The following is a 19,051-nucleotide window of genomic DNA, read 5'->3' on the forward strand; positions in this document are numbered from 1 at the left end:
GAAACGCGTCAGCATCAGGGTACGTGGGGTACCACCACTCCATCTTTGCCCCAGAGGTTTTAAGCTTTTTCCAAAGTGTCTCCTGTTGTCTTTTTAAAACCTGAATAAAGGACGTTTTGTTTTGTAAAATCACCCGGTGCCTTTACTTGTTCTTTTTGCTGCTACCTTCTGGATATGTCTCAAGGCACGGGCATTCACATTTCCTGAGCAGCGATGCACCACCCTTGTAAGATATAGCACTACGTTGGAACATCGGTCTACTCCGGCCGTGGACTCTCCTTACCTGCGGATCCTTCCACCCCTTGCTGTGACGACACGCAGTTCCGGACTGACTGCGTACACGCTGAGACGCTGTAGGGATCCACGCTGCTGCTCGACCTCCAGGCTACTGTGGATGCACAGATTTCGGAGAGAGGGGATCTAGAACAATGAAGATTTAAGGTGGGTCCCCAGGATCAGCGCTACATCAGCACACAGTTTGCAACCTATACATGAACACGGAACATTTTGAGGGGTTAATGTGTTTTGGAGCAGGTGCTGTATATTGGGGTGCATTTATGTGAAAGAAAGCAACCTCGGTAACACGCTTACAGGTGCTGCAAATTTTCTTGTGGTTATAAGATTCCATGGGGCAGGAACCGGATTAAATACAGGCCTGATTCTAAGCAGAGCCTGAACAAAGGACTGTATATCAGGAAGGTCTGCTAATCTCTTGTGCAGTAGGACTGATAAGGCAGAAATCTGACCCTTCAGAAAACTAGCTAACAGACCTTTTTGCAACCCATCCAATGTAGGTAAGTACACCACACCCTGTGGTAAATACGGCGAGTAACAGGCTTGCGAGCCTAGATCAGAGTATCTATGACTCTTTCACAAAAACCTCTTTTGGATAAGACTAGGCGTTCAATCTCTACGCAGTCAGTCTCAGAAAATCTAGATTTTGATGCAGAAATGGTCCCTGCATCAGAAGATCCGTTTGAGACGTTAACCTCCATGGACGGGAGGAGGACATCCTCACCAGATCTGCGAACCATGTTCTTCTCAACCAAGATGGCGCTATTAGAATTACCGGAGCTTGCTCCTGCTTGATGCGAGCAATAACTCGAGGTAAGAGAGCCAACAGAGGAAAAAGATATACAAGTTTGAACCTCCATGGAACCGCTAGCGTGTCCATCAGTTCCGCCTGAGGATCCCTCGATCTCGACCCATACCTGGGTAGCTTGGTATTGAGAAGAGATGCCATGAGGGGAACACCCCATCTGAGAGTTATCTCGGAGAACACCTCGGGGTGTAGAGACCACTCCCCCGGGTGACAGTAATACCTGCTGAGGAAATACGCTTCCCAGTTGTCCACTCTCGGGATGTGGATCGCTGAAAGCAGACAATTGTGTGATTCCGCCCATTGTAGGATTCAAGCTACTTCCATCATCTCTAGAGAACTTTTTATTCCTCCCTGATGATTTATGTAAGCGACAGATATATTATATACTGGGCAGAACTGCGTTGGGGCCATGCCCTCAGAGCATTGTAAATGGCCCGAAGTTCCAAGATATTGATTTATTTTATTATTCTTTATTTATAAAGCGCCAACAGATTCCACAGCGCTGCCCATGGGTACAAGGATAAGAGTACAATGGAAACGGTACGACAAAATTTTACAGACAAAAACAGGGGGAATTGAGGAATTGGAAGAGATGATTCCTCTCGGGACCAGGTGCCCTGAGACTTCCTGGGACCCCAGACTGCGCCCCAGCCTGAAAGGCTGGCATCCATAGTCACAATCTCCCAGGATCTTGACAGAGCCACCAAGAGAGAGAGTCTCTCTTCAGGTTGTCTAGAACAATCTGTTGAGACAGATTCAAGTGATCTCCGTTCCATTGCCTCAGCATGCATAATTGTAGAGGTCAAAGATGAAAGCGAGCAAAAGGAATAATGTCCATGGAAGACACAATGAAACCAATCACTTCCATACATTGAGCCACCGAAGGGTTTAGAGTGGCCTGAATGTGTTGACAAGCCAACATCAGCTTGGAACATCTCTGATCCGTGAGAAAGATCTTCATAGAGACTGAGTCTATTATAGTACCTAGAAAAACAACCCTGGTGGTGGGGACCAGGGAACTCTTCTCTAGATTTATCTTCCATCCGTGTGTCCGAAGGAGACTAGAAGACACTCCGTCTGATATCTTGCTAAAGGAAAAGATGAGGCTTGAACCAAGATATTGTCCAGGTAAGGAACCACTGTGATACCCTGGGATCTAGTCACAACTAGGAGGGCTCCCAGAACCTTTGTAAATATTCTGGGAGCAGTAGCTAAGCCAAATGGTAGGGCTATGAACTGGAAATGTTGATCCAGAAAAGCAAACCACAGGAAATGAAAGTGATCATTGTGGAACAGAACATGAAGGTATGCATCCTTTAAATCGATTGTAGTCATGAACTGTCCTTCCTGAATCAAGGGTAGAATGGACCTAATAGTCTCCATTTTGAAGGAGGGAACCCGAGGAACTTGTTTTTTGGAACCACAAAGAGGTTTAAGTAAAAACAAAGACCTCTTTCTGAGTGGGGTACCAGTACGATTACTCCCATTGAGGAGAGGTCCCGAAAACATTTTAAGAAAGCTGTCCTTTTCTCTGGTCTTCTAAACAATCTGGAGAGGAGAAATCTGCCCCTTGGAGGACAAGATTCGAACCCTATCTTGTATCCTTGAGATACTACGTCTAACACCCAAGGATCCTGAACATCCTGACCCCAAGCCTGATCCCAGATTGGGGGCCGCCCCTTCATGCAGATTTATTATCAGTGGGCTGTTTGGTCCGTTTGGATTTATTCCAAGTCTGGTTTGTTTTCCAAGTGCCCTTGGAGTGCTATGGCTTGGAGGATAATTGAGTCCGCTGGATCTTTCAGAACGAAAGGAACGAAAACTAGAGGACGGCCATCCCATAGATCTAGTTTTCTTATCCTGGGGGAGAAAGGAACCCTTCCATCCAGTAACAGTGTAAAAGATGGAATCCAGACCTGGTCCGAATATAATATTCCCCTTAAAAGGTAAAGAGAGAAGTCTAGACATAGAGACCATGACAGCGGACCAAGACATTAACCAAAGAGCCCGCCGTGACAGAACGGCAAAACCAGAGGCCTTGGCGTTCAGACAGACAATCTGCATATTAGCATCACAAATAAAGGAATTGGCTATCCTAGCATCACAAATAAAGGAATTGGCTATGCTTAGAGACCTGATCTTATCCTGAATATCTTCCAGAGGATTCAACTTCAATTAATTCTGACAAAGAATCACACCAATATGTTGCTGCACCAGCAACCGTGGCTACTGCTGCAGCTGGTTGAAACAGGAGCCCCATGTGTTGAAACATCCTTCTTAAGTAACTCTCCAGTTTCTTGTCCATAGGATCCTGAAAAGAGGAGCTATCCTCTAGAGTGATAGTAGAACGCTTGGCGAGAGTGGAAATGGCGCTGTCCACCTTAGGAATGGAGCTCCACAGCTCCAAATGAGAATCTGGGACTGGAAACAATTTTTTAAAGGTTGCAGTAGGAGAGAAAGGACTACCAATCCTCTCCCATTCTTTCTGCCATGTGTACTGGAATAGGGAAGGTTTCTGGAACCTTCTTCTCCTCATAGACTATATCTAGCTTAGGAATCTTAGGTTCCTCAGTAAGCTTGACTTCTAGGGTAGATAAAACCACCTTCAACAGAAAATGGAGGTGCTCAATTCTAAATCTGAAGTTAGACTCCTCAGAGGAAGGAGGTTTATTTTCTGAAAGCTCACCTTCTGATGCAACAGAGGTTAACTCATCCTCAGAAATATGAGACAAACTAGCCAACTCAGACTAAAGTAAAGGGCTATACCCCAAATCAGTAGAACTATGCTTTACCTTGCGCTTCCCAGAGATAGGTAAATCGTTTAGCGCAGCCGACAGAGCGAACTGAAGTTGTGAAGTAAAGTCCGCTGACAATAAACCACCTCCAGCAGGAGTTACAGTTGCGCCACGGGGAACTGCTTGTGATATAGGGTTTAAAGGGGACTGCGGTAAAAGAATAGGCATCTCCTGGACAACAGAGTCCTGAGAGGTGGATGGCTCAGACAGAATATGTTTACCAGATGGATTAACAGTTTTAAACCCCTTCTTAAGTTTTAAACCCCTTCTTAGCTTTTAAAACATCACCTAGGCAGAAAGAGCAAAATTGTGCAGGGGGGCAAACCATAGTCTCCTCATAATATAAACAAGTATTACGTATAGAGATAGCAGAGCTAGAACCCTTTGAGGGGTTAATGTCAGTGTCCCCCATAGCAGGATAGCGGATCTCAACACTCGGTCAAATACAACAAAAATTAAATACCAAGAGTGGCACCTCTTCCTGCAGCCTTGGCTGAGGTACTTACCACCTCCCAGATTGTACAGGACCTTGATATCTCCCCGCAGCAACCAACATCCCTGCCATAGCGTTACAGGAACAGGAATAGGAGGAAACTGCGCATGGTAACATGGTGCGTAAGTCGGGGACCGCCCCCACTGAAATCAAAAGCGCGCAAAGCTAATATTAGTTGCGTAGCGCTGAAAAAATAAAAATACCCCTGCTTCCATCTGCCCTTAATAAAAAAACTCATGAGCCAGACCCCATACACAAAGTGCTCTGTTGGAAAAGGAGTAAAGCAGCACACGTCTTCCCCAACTGCTCATAAAATCCACCTAAACTACGGAGGAGATTGTCCCCAAATCCTTTAGAGTCATCAATCAGTGTCACACTGTGACTATTGGGTCCTCTCCAATGTACATACCTCCTAGGTATATTAACCAGATTAAACATTAAAAGGGACTTAAGCTCTAGGATCAGCGCTGTGGAGCAGACACAGCGTCTCAAGGTGTGTCAGTCTCTTCTCAACGCTGCCTGACAGTGAACTGAGTGAAATAAAGGGAAACAGTGTAAAATGCTAACGCTGGTTCCCCAAGGGGATGTTAGAGCAATTAGCTAGATATCACACAGAGCACAATCCCTGCCGCATCCAGCTGCTAACCTTCACCACTACTCTCACTGAGAGACTTACATGGTTATTTAAAAATCCCCCGTCCTCTCTTGAAGGGAAAATACCAATTAAAGAACTCTTAATTTCTTCTAACACTTTCCTGCCACCTCCTTTAGTGACAAAAGGCAAATGATGACTGGGGGGATAGGGGAAGTGGGAGGGATATTTATAGCCTTTGGCTGGAGTGTCTTTGCCTCCTCCTGGTGGCCAGATGTTGATATTCACAACAGTAATGAATGAAGTCGTGGACTCTCCCTGCCTTTGGAAAGAAACATAAATACACACACACACATATACATACATAGTATACACACACACACATACATACATAGTATACTCACACAAACATACATACACACAGTCACACATAGTTAAATACATACATACACACACACACAGTCACATACATACACACATACATACACTGCTTGATGACAAATACTAACATAGAGGACACAGATGAGTAGGGAGGGACAAGACAGGTAACCTAAACAGAAGGCACCACCGCTTGAAGAAGCTTTCTCCCAAAAGAAACCTCAGCCGAGGCAAAAGTATAAAAATTTAAAAATTTGGAAAAAGTATGCAGAGAAGACCAAGTTGCAGCCTTGCAAATCTGTTCCACAGAAGCTTAATTTTTGAAAGCCCAAGAAAAAGAGACAGCCCTAGTGAAATGAGCTGTAATCCTCTCAGAAGGCTGCTGTCCACCAGTCTCATAAGCCAAACGAATTAGACTTCTCAACCAGAGAGAAAGAGAAGTAGCAGTAGCTTTCTGACCTTTACGTTTCCAAGAAAAACAAACAAATAGGGCAGAAGACTGGCGAAAATCCTTAGTCACCTGAAGGTAAAATTTCAAAGCACGCACAACATCCAAGTTGTGCAACAAACGTTCCTTAAGAGAAGAAGGATTAGGACATAGAAAAGGAACAACAATTTCCTGATTAATATTCCTATCTGAAACAACTTTAGGAAAGAAACCAAGCTTAGTACGAAGAACCACCTTATCGGTATTAAAGATAAGATAAGGCGAATCACACTGCAAAGCTGTGAGTTCCGAAACTCTCTGAGCAGAAGAAATAGCAATAAGAAACAAAACCTTTCAAGATAACAACAACTTAATATCTATGGAATGCATTGGCTCAAACGGAGTCTGCTGCAAAACTTTAAGAACAAGATTAAGGCTCCAAAGAGGAGCAACTGACTTAAACACAGGCCTGATTCTGACCAAGGCCTGACAAAAAGATGGCACATCTGGCACATCTGCTAGACGCTTATGTAGCAAAATAGAGCAGAAATCTGACCCTTCAGGGTACTGACTGACAAACCTTTTTCCAGACCTTACTGGAGAAAAGACAAAATCCTAGGAATCCTAACCCTACTCCAAGAGTAGCCCTTGGATTCACACCAATAAAGATATTTACGCCATATCTTATGGTAAATCTTTCTAGTAACAGGCTTATGAGCCTGAATCATGGTCTCAATGACCGACTCAGAAAACCCACGCTTAGACAGAACTAAGCGTTCAATCTCCAAGCAGTCAGCTTCAGAGAATAGAGATTTGGATGAAGGAAGGGACCCTGAAGTAGAAGGTCCTTCCTCAGAGGCAGTTTCCAAGGTGGGAGAGATTGCATCTCCACTAGATCCGCATACCATATCCTGCGAGGCCACGCAGGGGCTATTAGAATCACCAATACTCTCTCTTCCTTGATATGAGCAATGACTTGTGGTAGAAGAGCAAACGGAGGAAACAGATATGCCAGTCTGAAGTCGCAAGGGACCGACAGAGCATCTATCAGAGAGGCCTGTGGATCCCTTGACCTGAAACCATACCTTGGAAGCTTGGCGTTCTGCCGAGACGCCATCAGATTCAACTCCAGCACCCCCCATTTGAGGGTTAAGCTGGAGAACACCTCCGGATGGAGTTCCCACTCCCTGGGATAAAAGGTATGTCTGCTCAGAAAATAGACAGCAATTGTGAGCTTCTGCCCACTGAATAATCCGAGCCACCACTAGCTAAGGAACTCCAAGTTCCTCCCTGGTGATTTATGTAAGCTACTGAGGTGATGTTGTCTGCCTGGAACCTGATAAACTGGGTTAAGGACAACTGAGGCCAAACCATCAGAGCATTGTAAATCGCTCTCAACTCCAAGATGTTTATGGGGAGAGCAGAATCCTACCGAGTCCAGAGTCCTTGCGCCTTTAATGAGTCCCAGACAGCTCCCCAGACCAGCAGGATGGCGTCCTTGGTCACAATCACCCAGGAGGGTCTCTGAAAGCATGTTCCCTGAGACAGATGCTCCTGAGAAAGCCACTACGGGAGAGAGTCTCTGTATCCTCTGAGATAGATTCAAGTGGTCTCTGTTCCACTGCCTGAGCATGCATAGTTGCAGCGCTCTCAAATGGAATCGAGCAAAGGGAATGATGTCCATGGAAGCGACCATTAGTCCAATTACCTCCATACATTGAGCCATTGATGGCCGAACAGTAGCTGTAGAGAGAGACAAGAGGAGAGAATTTTGGATTTTCTGTAATATTGGCATTTTCTAAGGGAATGTAACCAACATATACCCTTATTTAAAGATCCACCTCTAATGGCAAACAGGAGGGTGAAAAGTTTAAAAGATCATTTGATAAAAATTGATGTAGGACCCTAAAAATATCACATTCAAACTACTATAGGGAACAAGAGGACAGGCAGCTTCCTTTGTCTAAATTGTATGAGCTGCAGCTCTATTATAAGAGGAGCGAATTTTTACCACCCACATAGTGAAAAGAAATACACCATCAATGGGTACTATACCTGTGAATCCTCTTTTGTGGTGTACTTGATAAAATGCCCATGTTCCATGTGAGAGATAGAATGAGCCAACATTGCTCCAACATCAGATGCAAAAACCTGGAGGCTCCCCTGTCCAAACATTTATTGGAAAAAGGCCATGGTATAAGCCAACTGAGATGGAATGGCACTGACCATATTTGGCCTCCCAGAAATGGTATGGACAGGGAAAAATTACTAAAACAAAAAGAAATGTGGTGGATACACAAGCTTGAGACTCTAGCCCCAAGGGGCCTCAATAAAGATTATGATCTCACCTGTTTCGATTAAAGAAATATATTATTCCGTTTTTAATAGTCAGATAGCCTTTCTACTAAATCCCCAATTGTTTTTTAATTCTTCATCAATATTGTTTTGTAGGTATATCATAAAGATATGAGAATAAGATGAAGCAGCAACATTGTATGTATTATATGTATATATGAAATGTAACATTGTGAGAGAATCAATGTAACATGTAAGTAATCAGGTAATTACACATAGTAACCACAAGATGGAGTATGTGTACAGCCAGAGGCCCTATGGCGTGAAAATAAGATTTAAAAGTCTTGTGGAAATGTACAATGTATCAAGCATGACTAAGGGGTTGTAACCCCGAAACATTGCTTTTTTATTGTCACAATAAAGTGCTAAAAGATTCTCTGGAGTGCTGTGGACAGTATGTGTGAGAGACTCAGCAGTGTCTCCTGTCCTATCGTGCACCCCTCAGTAGTGCTATATCTGCTTTTACTCATTTTTATTGGACTAACTATACATTTATAAGTTGACAAGCTTTCGGAAGTATTCCTTTAGACTTGAAAAAGGAAGGAATATTTCCGAAAGCTTGTCAACTAATAAAATGTATAGTTAGTCCAATAAAAAAGTATCATTGTTCAATGCTATAAATATATATATACATATACATACATACATGCACACACATACACACTAAGAGCTGCTACATATTTGATTGGAATTGTATGCTGCTTGATGACAAATCCTATTCTATGGAGTAAACTGGCAGGAGCTCACCCACTGCAATAAAAACAATTTGAATGATAGCAGTAATACTTTATTTAAGACATATACTAACAGTAACTGAGTGCAACAGACAGCCGCTAAGAAAACAAATATTAATATATATTTTAGACAAAATTAGAAAAAGTTGCGCTGCTATATGGCAAAGCTTAGACTATAGAACAAACCGTCAGGAACCCATAATGAGTTATATTAGCAGTACTAATTTATTATAATACATAATAAATATATTTATGCTTATAGTATAGGCACTGTGTGCAGTAACCATCCAATAAACATGTTATTCGATTTGTCCTATTGCACGTGCATAATGAACATATGGGTCCCTTTAACAAATTCTTATTGTTTTGATTAACCGTCTATTCATACCATATTGGCACATATACTAAGTACCTATTATTTGTAAGATGAAGTCAAATAAATAACATTTTACCACAATTCATAAAAACACACTGGTTCTAACTGATAGCTCCATTTATACGTATGTATATATCATCATCATCAATTTGTAGAGCGCCAACAGGTTCCGCAGCGCTATGAACATGGGTGGTATATAAAAAACTATTACAGGTAACAAATGGGGAGAGAGGGTCCTGCTGAGAGTTGCACTGTTGTAGTCGGCTCTTATGAAGGTGAACTACAAACAGCTGGGCTCATAGGCTTACATGCTATGGGGTTTTAGGGGATAGCAGTGGAGATAGGAAGGTTAGTGTAGGTTTTAAGTAGTAGAGTCTTCGGGGAGCACTTGAAGCTTTTAAAACTAGGGGAGATTCTTGTGGAGTGAGGCAGAGAGTTCCATAAGATGGGAGCCAGTCTTGAGAAATCTTGTAGACGGGAATGTGAGGAGGTAACAAGAGAGGAGGAGAGTAGAAGATCATGAGCGGAGCGAAGGGGACGGGAGGGAGAGTATCTGGAGACAAGGTCTGAGATGTAGTGGGGAGCAGTGCAATTGAGGGCTTTGTGTGTCAGAGTGAGAATTTTGTGTTTAATCCTGGAGGCAAGAGGAAGCCAGTGAAGGGATTGGCAGAGAGGTGCGGCAGATGAAGAGCGACGTGCAAGGAAGCCTGGCAGAGGCATTCAGTATGGATAAATAGGTCATTGTAACCTTAACAATTGCTGTCTCTGTTGAGTGAAGAGGGCGAAATCCAGATTGCAGTGGGTCAAGGAGGCAGTTTAATGTAAGGAAATGGGATAGACGTGCATATACTGGCTTTTCAAGAAGCTTTGAGGCAAGAGGTAGTAGGGAAATAGGGCGGTAGTTGGATAGGGAGGTTGGATCAAGAAAAACAGAATTTATGCTTACCTGATAAATTACTTTCTCCAACGGTGTGTCCGGTCCACAGCGTCATCCATTACTTGTGGGAATATTCTCTTCGCCAACAGGAAATGGCAAAGAGCACAGCAAAAGCTGTCCATATAGCCCCTCCTCAGGCTCCGCCCCCCAGTCATTCGACCGACGGTTAGGAGAAAAAAGGAGAAACTATAGGGTGCCGTGGTGACTGTAGTATATAGAGAAAGAAATTTTTCAAACCTGATTAAAAAACCAGGGCGGGCCGTGGACCGGACACACCGTTGGAGAAAGTAATTTATCAGGTAAGCATAAATTCTGTTTTCTCCAACATTGGTGTGTCCGGTCCACGGCGTCATCCATTACTTGTGGGAACCAATACCAAAGCTTTAGGACATGGATGAAGGGAGGGAGCAAATCAGGTTACCTAAACAGAAGGCACCACGGCTTGCAAAACCTTTCTCCCAAAAACAGCCTCCGAAGAAGCAAGTATCAAATTTGTAAAATTTGGCAAAAGTGTACAGAGAAGACCAAGTCGCTGCCTTACATATCTGATCAACAGAAGCCTCATTCTTGAAGGCCCATGTGGAAGCCACAGCTCTAGTGGAGTGAGCTGTGACTCGTTCAGGAGGCTGCCGTCCGGCAGTCTCATAAGCCAATCGGATAATGCTTTTCAGCCAGAAAGAAAGAAAGAGAGGTAGCCGTAGCTTTTTGTCCTCTCCTCTTACCAGAGTAAACGACAAACAAAGATGAGGTTTGTCTAAAATCCTTAGTTGCTTCTAAATAGAACTTTAAAGCACGAACTACATCTAAATTGTGTAACAAACGTTCCTTCTTTGAAACTGGATTCGGACACAGAGAAGGAACAACTATTTCCTGGTTAATATTCCTGTGTGAAACAACCTTCGGAAGAAATCCAGGCTTAGTACGCAAAACTACCTTATCTGAATGGAACACCAGATAGGGTGTATTACACTGCAAAGCAGATAATTCCGAAACTCTTCTTGCAGAAGAAATAGCAACCAAAAACAGAACTTTCCAAGATAGTAATTTGATATCTACGGAATGTAAGGGTTCAAACGGAACCCCTTGAAGAACTGAAAGAACTAAATTTAGACTCCAAGGAGGAGTTAAGGGTCTGTAAACAGGCTTGATTCTGACCAAAGCCTGTACAAAAGCTTGTACATCTGGCACAGCTGCCAGTCGTTTGTGTAACAAGACAGATAAAGCAGAAATCTGTCCTTTTAGAGAACTCGCTGACAATCCCTTATCCAAACCTTCTTGGAGAAAGGAGAGGATCTTAGGAATTTTAATCTTACTCCAGGAGAATCCCTTGGATTCACACCAACAGATATATCTTTTCCATATTTTATGGTAAATCTTTCTAGTTACAGGTTTTCTGGCTTGGACCAGAGTATCTATCACTGAATCTGAAAACCCACGCTTGGATAAAATCAAACGTTCAATTTCCAAGCAGTCAGCTGCAGAGAAACTAGATTTGGATGTTCGAATGGACCTTGTACTAGAAGATCCTGTCTCAAAGGTAGCTTCCATGGTGGAGCTGATGACATATTCACCAGGTCTGCATACCAAGTCCTGCGCGGCCACGCAGGAGCTATCAGAATCACCGAGGCCTTCTCCTGTTTGATCCTGGCTACAAGCCTGGGAAGGAGAGGGAACGGTGGAAACGCATAAGCTAGGTTGAACGACCAAGGCGCCACTAATGCATCCACTAGTCGCCTTGGGATCCCTGGATCTGGACCCGTAGCAAGGAACCTTGAAGTTCTGACGGGACGCCATCAGATCCATGTCTGGAATGCCCCATAATTGAGTCAACTGGGCAAACACCTCCGGGTGGAGTTCCCAATCCCCCGGATGGAAAGTCTGACAACTCAGAAAATCCGCCTCCCAGTTGTCTACTCCTGGGATGTGGATTGCAGATAGGTGGCAGGAGTGATCCTCCGCCCATTTGATGATTTTGGATACCTCTCTCATCGCCAAGGAACTCCTTGTTCCCCCCTGATGGTTGATGTAAGCTACAGTCGTCATGTTGTCTGACTGGAATCTTATGAATCCGGCCTTCGCTAGTTGAGGCCAAGCCCGGAGAGCATTGAATATCGCTCTCAGTTCCAGGATGTTGATCGGGAGAAGAAACTCTTCCCGAGACCATAAACCCTGAGCTTTCAGGGAATCCCAGACCGCGCCCCAGCCTAATAGACTGGCGTCGGTCGTGACAATGACCCACTCTGGTCTGCGGAAACTCATTCCCTGAGACAGGTGATCCTGGGACAACCACCAACGGAGTGAGTCTCTGGTCATCTGGTCTACTTGAATCTTTGGAGACAAGTCTGTATAGTCCCCATTCCACTGCTTGAGCATGCACAGTTGTAATGGTCTTAGATGAATTCGAGCAAAAGGAACTAAGTCCATTGCTGCAACCATCAACCCTACTACTTCCATGCACTGAGCTATGGAAGGCTGCAGAATAGAGTGAAGAACTTGACAAGCGTTTAGAAGCTTTGACTTTCTGACTTCTGTCAAGAAGATCTTCATTTCTAAAGAATCTATTATTGTTCCCAAAAAGGGAACTCTTGTCGACGGAGACAGGGAACTCTTTTCTACGTTCACCTTCCACCCGTGAGATCTGAGAAAGGCTAGAACAATGTCTGTATGAGCCTTTGCCTTGGAAAGAGACGACGCTTGAATTAGAATGTCGTCCAGATAGGGTGCCACTGCAATGCCCCTTGGTCTTAGAACCGCTAGAAGGGACCCGAGCACCTTTGTGAAAATTCTGGGAGCAGTGGCTAGTCCGAATGGGAGAGCCACGAACTGATAATGTTTGTCCAGAAAGGCGAACCTTAGGAACTGATGATGATCTTTGTGGATAGGAATATGTAGATACGCATCCTTTAAATCCACGGTAGTCATATATTGACCCTCCTGGATTGTAGGTAAAATTGTTCGAATGGTTTCCATTTTGAACGATGGAACTCTGAGAAATTTGTTTAGAATTTTTAAATCCAGAATTGGTCTGAAAGTTCCCTCTTTTTTGGGAACTACAAACGGATTTGAGTAAAACCCCTGACCTTGTTCCACAGTTGGAACTGGGTGTATCACTCCCATTTTTAACAGGTCTTCTACACAATGTAAGAATGCCTGTCTCTTTATTTGGTTTGAAGATAAGTGAGAAATGTGGAACCTTCCCCTTGGGGGTAGTTCCTTGAATTCTAGAAGATAACCCTGAGAGACTATTTCTAGTGCCCAGGGATCCTGAACATCTTTTGCCAAAGCCTGAGCAAAGAGAGAGAGTCTGCCCCCTACTAGATCCGGTCCCGGATCGGGGGCTACCCCTTCATGCTGTCTTGGTAGCAGCAGCAGGCTTCTTGGCCTGTTTACCCTTGTTCCAGAATTGCATTGGTTTCCAAGCTGGTTTAGTCTGGGAAGCGTTACCCTCTTGTCAAGAGGCTGCAGAGTTGGAAGCCGGTCCGTTCCTGAAATTGCGAAAGGAACGAAAATTGGACTTATTCTTAGCCTTGAAAGGCCTATCTTGTGGGAGGGCATGGCCCTTTCCCCCAGTGATGTCTGAAATAATTTCTTTCAATTCTGGCCCAAAAAGGGTCTTACCCTTGAAAGGGATATTAAGCAATTTTGTCTTGGAAGATACATCCGCCGACCAAGACTTTAGCCAGAGCGCTCTACGCGCCACAATTGCAAACCCTGAATTTTTCGCCGCTAATCTCGCTAACTGCAAAGCGGCGTCTAAAATAAAGGAATTAGCTAACTTAAGTGCGTGAATTCTGCCCATGACCTCCCCATATGGAGTCTCCCTACTGAGCGACTTTTCCAGTTCCTCGAACCAGAACCACGCCACTGTAGTGACAGGAATAATGCACGAAATAGGTTGAAGGAGGTAACCTTGCTGTACAAAAATCCTTTTAAGCAAACCCTCCAATTTTTTATCCATAGGATCTTTGAAAGCACAATTGTCCTCAATGGGAATGGTCGTGCGTTTGGCTAGTGTAGAAACCGCCCCCTCGACCTTAGGGACTGTTTGCCATGTGTCCTTCCTGGGGTCGACCATGGGGAACAATTTCTTAAATATAGGAGGAGGGACAAAAGGTATGCCTGGCTCCTCCCACTCCTTATTCACTATGTCCGCCACCCTTTTAGGTATCGGAAAGGCATCAGGGTGCACCGGGACCTCTAGGAACTTGTCCATCTTGCACAATTTTTCTGGGATGACCAGATTGTCACAATCATCCAGAGTAGATAGCACCTCCTTAAGTAATGCGCGGAGATACTCTAATTTAAATTTAAATGTCACAACATCACGTTCTGCCTGCTGAGAAATTCTTCCTGTATCAGAAATTTCTCCATCTGACAAACCCTCCCTCACTGCCACTTCAGACTGGTCTGAGGGTATGACAGATAAATTATCATCAGCGCCCTCCTGCTCTACAGTGTTTAAAACTGAGCAATCGCGCTCTCTCTGAAATGCTGGCATTTTGGATAAAATATTAGCTATGGAGTTATCCATTACTGCCGTCAATTGTTGCATAGTAACAAGCATTGGCGCACTAGAAGTACTAGGGTTCGCCTGCGCAGGCATAACTGGTATAGACACAGAAGGAGAGGATGCAGAACTATCCCTACTTCCTTCATCTGAGGAATCATCCTGGGCAACCTTACTAAATGTGACAGTACTGTCCTTACTTTGTTTGGACGCCATGGCACAATTATCACATACATTTGAAGGGGGAACCACCTTGGCCTCCATACATACAGAACATGATCTATCTGAAGGTACAGACATGTTAAACAGGCTTAAACTGGTTAATAAAGCACAAAAACCGTTTTTAAACAAAACCGTTACTGTCTCTTTAAATGTTAAACAGGGCACACTTTATTACTGAATATGTGAAAAACTATGAAGGAATTATCCAATCTATACACCACAGTGTCTTAATGCATTCAAAGTATTGCACCCCAATTTTCAAACTGTTAACCCTTAAAATGCGGAAACCGGAGCCGTTTGCAATTTAACCCCACTACAGTCCCAGCCACAGCCTTTGTTGCGACTTCACCTATCCCAGGGGGGTATACGATACCAATTCAAGCCTTCTAGGAACGTTTTCAGTGGATACCAGACCTTCTCACATGCAGCTGCATGCACTGCACTCAAAAGAAACTGCGCAATAATGGCGCGAAAATGAGGCTCTGCCTACTACAGTGAAAGGCCCTTCCTGACTGGGAAGGTGTCTTAACTAGTGCCTGGCGATAAAAACGTTCCCCAAATAATAAAAAGTGTGAAATCCACTTCAAACTTTAAATAATAACTTAAATAAACAATCGATTTAGCCCTTAAGAGTGTCCACCAGTTAATAGCCCATAATAAGCCCTTTATTCTTTCTGAGTCTAAGAAAATGGCTTACCGATCCCCATGAGGGAAAATGACAGCCTTCCAGCATTACACAGTCTTGTTAGAAAAATGGCTAGTCATACCTTGAGCAGAAAAGTCTGCAAACTGTTCCCCCCAACTGAAGTTCTCTGGGCTCAACAGTCCTGCGTGGGAACAGCAATTGATTTTAGTTACTGCTGCTAAAATCATACTCCTCTTTTAAACAGAACTCTTCATCTCTTTCTGTTTCAGAGTAAATAGCACATACCAGTACTATTTCAAAATAACAAACTCTTGATAGAAGAATAAAAAAAACTACAACTAAACACCACATACTCTTCACCATCTCCGTGGAGATGCTACTTGTTCAGAGCGGCAAAGAGAATGACTGGGGGGCGGAGCCTGAGGAGGGGCTATATGGACAGCTTTTGCTGTGCTCTTTGCCATTTCCTGTTGGGGAAGAGAATATTCCCACAAGTAATGGATGACGCCGTGGACCGGACACACCAATGTTGGAGAAAGTTTTTTTTGAGGATAGGTGTGACTAATGCATGTTTAAGAGATGTGGTAACTATACCAGTGCTGAGGGAGAGGTTGAAGATGTGTGTGAGTATAGGGGTAAGGGTAGAAGAGAGGGAGGGGAGTAGTTGTGAGGGGATGGGGTCGAGGGGACAGGTAGTGAGGTGAGAGGTTAGAGTAAGGGCAGAAACTTCATCCTCTGTAATAGGGGCAAAAGAGCTAAAATGTATGGCTATGTGGGTTTTGGATGATTGTGAGCTTTTGGGGGGGGTGGGAGACCGGTAGTTTGTTGAGAGCGGATTTCATTTCTGATGGAGTCGATTTTGTTGTTGAAGTAGCTGGCAAAATCTTGGGCTGAGAGAAAAGTTGTGGGGGGAGGTGAGGGTGGGCGGAGAAGAGTATTGAATGTGGAGAACAGACGTTTTGGGTTTGAAGAAAGAAAGTAATGTTTGGCAGAATAGTAAGAGTTCAAGATGAACTTATAGTGAAGAAAGTCAGCAGAACTCAGAGATTTCCTCCAGTGTCGCTCAGCAGTACGGGAACATCTGAGTAGGTACTGTGTCAGAGGAGTATGCCAGGGCTGAGGATGAGTGTATGTTTTCCGAGTTATGGTAGGTGGGGCCAGGTTATCAAGAACTGACGTAAGGGTGGAGTTATAGTGGCAGATGGATTCATCAGGACAGGAAAAGGAGGGGATGGAAGAGAGCTCTAGAGAGGTTCTAGAGAGCTAGCAAGCTGTTGCTGATCTAATGACTTGATTCTTCTGTGAAGTTTAGTGTGAGGGGTAGAAGGAGGTAAGAGTTGTAGGGAGGGAGGTGATGGTGCAAGTGAGGAGGCGGTGGTCAGAAAAAGGAAAAGTTGAGTTTGTGAAGTTTGAGATAGTGCATCGATAACTGAAAATCAGATCAAGGGAGTGACCATCTTTATGAGTGGGAGAGTCAGTCCATTGTGACAGGCCAAAAGAGGAAGTGAGTTGCAGAAGTTGTTTTGCACAGGAGGCAGAGGGATTATCAACAGGGAGGTTGAAGTCACCGAGAATGAGGGCAGGGGTATCTGAGGAAAGGAAGTAAGGTAGCCAGGCGGCAAAGTGATCTAGAAATAGAGTTGAGGAGCCAGGGGTGCGGTATATGACTGCAACGCGTATAGAGAGAGGAGAGAATAAGCGAATCATGTGTGTTTCGAATGAAGAAAACGTGAGGGAAGAGAAGGGCTGTATTTGTTGAAAGATGCAACGAGAGGAAAGTAAAATACCAACACCACCTCCTTGTCTATTGTCAGACCTAGGAGTGTGGCTGAAGCGGAGACCCCCATGTGACAGTGCAGCAGAGGAAGAAGTCTGAAGGAGAGAGCCAGGTTTCTGTGAGAGCCAGAAGGTTAAGAGAGTGGGAGATAAATAGGTCATGGATAGAAGTGAGTTTGTTGCAAACAGAGCAAAAGTTCCATAGTGCACAATTGAAGGGGGTGGTGGCTTTAGATGCAAGAGGAATACGATTAAGGTTACCAGAGTTTTGTTTTTGAAGTCTATTGAAGGGCACACAAGGGTATGCAGGGCAAGGAAGTTGTGGGGGACCAGGATTAGGGGAGATGTCGCCAGCAGCTAGTATGAACAAGAGGGAGAGTGACATGAGATGAGGATTTGCAGTAGTGAGACTGTTTTTGTGATGAGTTGCAAGTGGGATAGAGAGTCTTTAGGAATGTGTGAAGTTCATGACTACAAAAGTAAGGTGAGGTTAAGAGAGATGGGCTAATGAGCAGTGCAGGTGGTGAGGGGTAAGGAGTAATTAAGTAAAGCAGTTTGTTAAACAGACAAAAGGTGGCAAAAAGGGATATTAAGATAGTGTGCATTATTTACAAAATAGTCAGACAATGTATAAAACTCAGTATTAAAACAGAACTTGCCTTATCCCTTGTCCAATCCTTGCACAATTTGTTGTGCCTCACTTATAAATGTTCACTTAAGACATGTGAACAGATGATCTTACAGTATTGCTATCTAACCTACATTGCTAGCCCCTGCATTGCTTTTTTCAGAAAGTTTAAAACTTCGACATGCACCCGGAATAATATGAAATAATTTGATTACCGAGCATCATAACACTAACAATAACAAAAACCCAAGCCTGTTTTGGCATAGTTAATCTCTGCGTGCTCAGTATAAAACGATTAACCTTAATAATATTTCACTTGCCGATAGGATCCGAAATATCAAAGGATCCGCTATTGTGCTATGCAACCTACTCCAGTATAATTGCCCCCCATAATAAGAACGTTGGGTAATGACTTTCACTGAAAGGTGCTTTTTTTATAAGGTGCATGTCAAGTTTCCCATATTTACGAAGTACTCATACATTCTTTTGCCGTGTATTTCATCTATTCAATTAGTATTGTCATTATATTACACACTGTTCACTTTAGTTCACGCCCAGCTATATTACTCCCAATGGGAAGGTAGGAGCTTGTGGGTGTGTGTGTTGTGTCGGTGATCATTGGCCTAACTATACAATACGTTGAGTCCAATATGATCACTGTTAATCCTTAGCACACCTCCATCCTACGTAGGAGAAATCCATCTGATAGGTCAGTAAAGGGGCATGATCGGATCCGGCCTTCCGATTGGTCTAAAAACGGCTTTGAAAGGTTTTAAAAGTTCAGAGTCTTCGGCAATCAGTTTGTCTCTCACCGCAATAAGATACACATTGAAAAAGGCCCGTGTTGGTGGCCGAAACGCATTTGTTCTCAGCTAGACTACTGTTTAAACTATTCCTGACACTTAAATCCGACAATTACAGCTATCGTCCAGGAATACAGGGGGATGGTTTACAGTGGTTCTAGCTTATTCTCATAGGTGATGGGCAGTGGTTTAACGTTATTTAAGGGTAATATGGTTGTTTTTTACCCGTTTTAATACATTGAATTAAAGTTTGATTTTTTAACTTATAAATTTATCAGAT

The 19,051-nt window shown here is 43.7% G+C and overlaps 1 protein-coding gene across 3 annotated transcripts in view; it reads right to left on the reverse strand.

Annotated features, from left to right (window-relative positions):
- LOC128661187 (ubiquitin carboxyl-terminal hydrolase CYLD) overlaps positions 1-19,051 on the reverse strand; it is a 166,306-nt gene that overhangs the window by 94,517 nt on the left and 52,738 nt on the right. The window lies entirely within an intron of this gene.

The sequence above is a fragment of the Bombina bombina genome, chromosome 5, assembly GCF_027579735.1.
Source record: "Bombina bombina isolate aBomBom1 chromosome 5, aBomBom1.pri, whole genome shotgun sequence".
Classification (NCBI taxonomy): Eukaryota; Metazoa; Chordata; class Amphibia; order Anura; family Bombinatoridae; genus Bombina; species Bombina bombina.